The sequence below is a fragment of the Poecilia latipinna genome, unplaced genomic scaffold (genome assembly GCF_001443285.1).
Source record: "Poecilia latipinna isolate Pla-1442-1.1 unplaced genomic scaffold, P_latipinna-1.0 Scaffold36, whole genome shotgun sequence".
In the NCBI taxonomy this organism is placed as follows: domain Eukaryota; kingdom Metazoa; phylum Chordata; class Actinopteri; order Cyprinodontiformes; family Poeciliidae; genus Poecilia; species Poecilia latipinna.
In genome coordinates this window covers 753,590-760,031 of record NW_015112652.1, presented here as the reverse complement: position 1 = coordinate 760,031, position 6,442 = coordinate 753,590, and positions in this window count along the sequence as shown.

The following is a 6,442-nucleotide window of genomic DNA, read 5'->3' as shown; positions in this document are numbered from 1 at the left end:
AGTCTTAAAAAATGCAAACATTAAAAAAACTTAAATAAATAAGCAATGCTTAGCCTGGTGGGGACACATGTAAAGCCTGGTGGCCCGCCAGGCTTATAAAGCACTGTGGGAAACCCTGAGCTCGTCTAGAATGATCGAAATGGAGCTTGCTGTTGTCGTTTAACTCCTACCTGTCTTTTTTTAACTTCTGACTTTCCTTGCCTGTCAGCTACACCCTTTAACTAGAGGTCAGGAAAAAAAAAAAGTTGTTTTATGTGGAAATAGATCAGCCATAACGTCACCGCCTCAGGTCAGAACCATAAATATTCAGATCGACAGTTTGGGAAGTCTTCAGTGGAGGTCTTACTTTACAAACTATGCAGACTGGTGCCTATTTCCTGCCTGACTTTTGGTTCAACGCTAGCTGCGTTTCCATTACAAATGTGCGCAAATCTTGAATTTTTACTTTGTAAACTTTTTTAAAGAGAGGGAGGTGAGCCGAGCTCTCATCCAGCCGATATCATCCCCTGGTCTCCCCCCTCAAACGGTTGCTTCCTCACCCCACGGTACATGTAGATCTCCTCTCCCGTCCTGATGTCTCGCCTGGCGAGGCGGGTCGGCGAGGCCGGGGAACTCTGCCAACACACATTTGACATTAAAGTTCTTGGAAGAATTTTTTATCATTTGGCCAAAGGTTGCCAGCTGTGGGTGACATTCCAATGGGTGGACCCGAGAGTTTATGCAGAGTTCCTTCTCCCCATACTTGGAAAAAGTAAATATCTGATCCTTCTCCTCCCTTCAGGGACCCGGCCAGACTTTACCGTGGAAGTCACATAAGATGGACCATTTGGTGAATGCCTTGGTCGCAAAGACCCTGTGGAAGAGAAAATACTTTTAATTTATTGAATTAACATCACCGCCTGGAATAAATAGAATTTTGTGATTGTGGTGTTTCCGTCACACACATGAATAAGTTTGTTCACGCAATAAGTCATTCAAAATCCTGCCAGTAGCGCTCACTGGAGCCGCTAGAGCGACAAACCTCTGCTAGGCAGCGGCTACGTGTGCAGCAAAACTTTTGCAATTTTACCGAAGAGTTATGGAGTTAACATTTTCAAATGATGAAGCTTTTTATAAGCTGTGCGACGCTGTGAGAGATCTGGTGGAGCCAAGAAAACCAAAAACAAACATCATCTTCCTCCTATTTCCTGTCGTCGTCTTTGTTGTTTCTGTCAGTAGTAACATCCGGTTGTCGATCGTGTGATGCAAATATCAGTCTTTCCGTTGCAGCTTTGTGAACTCGCAAAAACTTTATCGAGTTTTTCCCAAATTGGCTTTTGATTTGCATATTTTTTATGTTTGATGGAAACGCAGCTGGCTGCAGCTTCGTTAAGAAAAAAGCCACTTGGCGTCCTAAACGTCGAGCTGCTTCCGGGATTATCTTCTGTAAGAATCACACTCGAGATGAAGCATCTTAGCAAATTAGAAAAATCAAGAGGTTTATAAATTTCACTTAATTGATTCAAAAAGTAAAACTTTGGTTTTTAAGATTGTTGCTTCAAGCTGATGAAATCCTAACAGTTTCTCAGAAAATTGCATAAGCCAGTGAAGTTTCTGCATCAATGTGTGAAGGTGATCACTGTGTGAGAAATTAGCAGCTTTTCTGTAATGTTGGTTTGTTAATTATCACACCAGCAGTTTTGAGTGGCGTGTACACGAGCCTGATTGACACTCCAAAGACCCTCCTCCTGTCTCTGGTTGGATTTTTTTTTCTGAGTTTTGTATTTCTCCAAATTGCAGTAATACCACAAGAGGGAGCCAGAGGAATTTGATTTTTTAATTTCATCCATTTTTTTTCACAGATTATCTGTTTCATAATCTGTCAGGATATAGTGAAAGTTTCAACAAATATCTAAAGAAATAAATTTTTATACTTACTGAAGCTTTAAACTCGGTTTTGGTTTGTTTGGTAGAGTGTCACCTCTTTCTTTGACATTTTTTTCTTCCGTCCAACTTTTAGCTAATTCGCTGAACTCTTAGATGACTAATTTTGCAAAGACATGTTGTTGTCTCAACAACTGATTGGCTCTTTTATTCGTCTTGTGTAATATTATAATTTTCTGAGAAACTATTTGGATTTTCATTAGTTATGAGCCATAATTCTTAAAATTAAAGTCAAAGTCTTGAGATGAATCCGTTAAACATTTTGAAATGGTTTTCTGAAATAACTGAACTTTTTATCTATTTTGGATTTTATTGGCATGCAGTTGTGTGTTTTGACAGGCTGAATTTAGATAAAGTAACGTAATATTTCCTTGTTTCTGTATTTTATTGGCTTCCATTAGCACTTCAGTCTTTCTGCTCTTTATTCTCTGTCAGCTAATCAACAAACATCCACATTATGCATTTCAGATTAAATAGATCTGTGCTCCAGTGTAAACGTACTGTAATCACAGTGAAGCTGCTGCTTGAGTCCGTTGTTTTCTAACTACGATAGCGTCTCTTACTACTGGTGAAGTTTCTGCTTGTTGAACATAGATTCCCCTGAAAACTTTAAATCTGTTAATACAGACATGCTGCAGGTGGAACGATTAAAGTGCATGATTCTATGATGGAGGATTTTATTGTTGGGGCATTTCTGTAATCCAAGAGAGTCGCTTTATTCTGAAGGTCACCTGGTTCGTTGAAATCATCTGGAAATCAAGTCGTACCATTCTCAACCTATGATACAAATAATCAGATATTTGGGTTTTTAATGAGGAAACGTTTTAGGAATTTACTGACCATTTGCTGCAACATCCTGCTTTTTTATTTCTGTGCCTTTTGTTTGTTTTTTTATTCTCCACATTGCAGTCATTGTTCAAACACTGTAGCTTTTATTGTTGTAAAAATCAGTTTTAACTGCTCTTGAAGTTGATTGAAGCGTTGATAAAGGTGATATCTCATTTTGGTAAAATATTTTCACTTTTTAGCTCCTTTGAGAATTAAGTAATCCTGAAATGTTATCTGCTGTATTTATTATGGAAAATTGCTGCTGAAAGGAAATAATGTTGGAAAAATGTAGAAGTTTAATGACTAAAAAGTGAAAATGCTTTAACATAATGCCATGTTGCACTGAAGGTTGTAAATCGATCTATTTAACTCACCCTGTGGATAATTTATTGACCTTTGCTGTATAATATTTTAACTGTATTTAAGTGGTTTGCATTTTCTGTAAATCGACATGATGTCATTCAAACACTCCAAACAAGCCGTCTGATGGTCCTCAACTTTTTATGTGTATGCAAGTTGACCTTTGTTGACCTCCAGAAGAATAAAAAGCCAACACTGTACACCGTTTCAGTTTGGGATGAATTTCTGTTCATTATTTACACAGAAATGATCTTAAATGCTTTTATTTAAAAAAATAAAATAAAACTTCAGATTGCCAGAATGTCACTTATGGTGGTGCAAACAATAATTGTATTTACACACCATAAACATACAATCATTTGTTTTCCTCATTGTCTGAAGTTGAGTCACATCTAAAATTACCCAAATTATTTCTATTTGTTTAAAGCCAGAAAACTTGCTGAGAACTCTTTTTTTTTAACTTCCTCAAATTCAAACATTTACATTCATTTTTAATCAGTGTTTGCAAACATCTGGTTTCAACAGTATATAATCACAAGCAATGCAAATATTGGTATCAAATTTTAAATTAAATTAAACTATTAAAGTTGAGAGTTTCCAGGAACTACTTGGTGCTTCATGAGTTTCTGTTTCTCTGGGGTAAAAATATGACGTAACACGCTAGCCCGTTTCTTCAAGGCTAGACTATGATTCAAAAAAATGGCAAAGTGGCATATTTGTTCTGACATTTTAACAGCTGAAAAAAGCCTTATCTGTCCTACCATCACAAACATAAATGTACAGTTAGCTTATCTCCACCGGGACTTAACTAGAACTGTGTGCTTTGGTCAGATAAAGCTAAGATTTCTTTCAGCAGCAAACACTCTGGGTGGTTTTGGCATGAAAGAAAGGATAAAAATGAACAAAAAAATAAAAAGATAATCGTATACTTATTGTTTGGGTGTTTTTCTTTGAAAGGCCAGGAAAATGTAAAGGTAATTGGGTCTTTTAGTAGGATAAAGATCCAAAACAAATGATCAAATCAACAGTGGAGTGGTTAAATCTAAAGGAAAATTAGAAAAAGGTCAAAGGTCTCGCTGTGCTACAGACATGTGAAATGTCCAATATTGATAAAAATATTTCCAAAAATGGTTTTCTCACATTTCTCAAATTTAATGTGAATTTTAATTTTCAGTGCTACTTTTAATAAAGAATGTATTATTTGTTTTAAGAGGCTTTCCTCATCTAGAGGTGAATATGAAGGCGGCTGGTTTTGTAAACAATGTTAAAGGCTCTTCATAAAACCAGTGTTTGTTTGGTTTTTGTCCCTTCTGGGTTGCTGTAGGAACATGTCTGCGAAACAAGATCTTTCTGTATGAAGAGCGTTAAAGGCTTACCCTGCTTGTGGTTACGCCTCCCATGCCTAATTCAGCAACTAATCAGCACGGGTCTCACAGGTGGATTTTCCACCCACTAACCTGTAAAGAGAGAAGAAGTCACCATTTACTCTGTGAGAAAAATGCACCTCCCGTTTTCACACAATCCTTTAGAAAAGTATTATTCTGCTGTCCGTGTTCCAGTCTGAAATGGAAAAAGGATTTAGATTAAGGAACAGTTTTCCTGAGAAGCTGACCTCAGCGAAAATGTCCAAGTTTTCCCTAATTTTCATAACTGTGGTACTTTGGAAAGATTTGTGTCCTAAATCTCATGGGTTTGCTTGTCTTGCATTATGTAACAACCGCACTAAGAAAATAATTTGAAAACACTAACAATGTTGACCAAAGTGCTGCACAATACCAGAATAGCCAAGCACAACAGATAAAGGAGAGACAATATGCACAAAATATGCAAATGTTAACAGGAAAGAGGCATAAAAAAACCAAAACTAATACTGAATCAAACTGATTGGGATCCGATATTTCCATACATTGACATCCGATCCTAATTTGAAAGTCAGAGGAAATGTTTTAAACAAGATTTTAAAAAGTAGAGGAGAAGGTTTAACATCCATTTAATCATCTGATTGGCAGTTAATCCAGTGAAATGTTCATGTTTACTCTTGATGTTTTGCTACATGTTGCCCAAGTGTGTAAAATTATCTTATTTGGAACTTCAGAGTATTTCTCATTGGGACATAAATCCAAAAATGTATTATTTTCTCTGTACAGATATGCTCTGTATGAAAATGTTAGTAACAATGTTCATTGTTACTAATGAAAAATGAAAACTGAACAAGATGTAACAATTTTTCTTACAAAACATTTTAAAACCCTTAATGTGAGACTTAAGTGTGTGTAAGTTTTGCTCTACACACACTTATTTAAAAGCTTTAGTGAACCAGCTTTTGAATAAAGGGCAGCAACATATCAAGCTATAACTGCTGATGTATTACAGTTGATTGATGATAGAGATTTTTGGGGGGCCACACTAGCAGTATCAGTAATAACAAAAACCTCAGCAGCCTAAAAAATACAAAACTCAATTTAGAGCAACAGAAGTAATAATCTCTGGTCTAAAAGAGGCAAAGGTTAAAGCATAAAATAAAATTCCTAAAACATATTTAAAGCTTAAGCTGCTTAATCTGATGTGGATTATTTCGCTCCAATGTGGGTTTGCATTTAAGCAGCAATTCCAAGATGAGCGTGTTTTTCGTCTGAGCTCGTTTTGAGCTGAACAAGTTAGAGCAATTTCACATCAGAGACAAGGCACATTTAAAATGAAATCGCAGCAATCTGAAGGAAACGATCAGGATTTAGAGTTTCTTGGAAGTTGTTTTGTGTTCAGGCAGAAGGATTTGATAAAATCCTGAAGATGGGACATGCTTTTAGTTCATAGGTTAGTTATACAAGGCTTCACATTGGAACAATCAGCTTCATTCATAACCACGACTCACTTCTTTACGTGCCAGATTGTTTTGCATCATTACTGTGGATCTATTTCAGTTATCTGGTCTGGGTTTTCTTGTGCAGTGTTTCCAGACACATTTAGGGTTGCCATCTTTCAGAAATCAAAACAAGGGACGCCACCACGGCGCCTCGTCCTACTCTCATGGGGTGGGACGTCCGCTGCAGTGGTAGACATTATTTTATGGCAGTTTTTTGTCTTTAAAAAGTGATCCATAGAGCAATCATTAATGCATAGAGGTTGGTTAGAGTGCCCCAAAAATGTACTCCAATCAGAGTATATACTTTAAATATTTTCAAGTGTAAAAAGTATTTGGTAAACCACTAAGAAACTGATCATAACACCTGATTTAATATTCAAAATGTGTCCTCAGACAACTAAAAGTATAAAAGTTATGTAAACATTCTGATATTTTACAGAGTATTACCAAAATACTTATATAAATAAG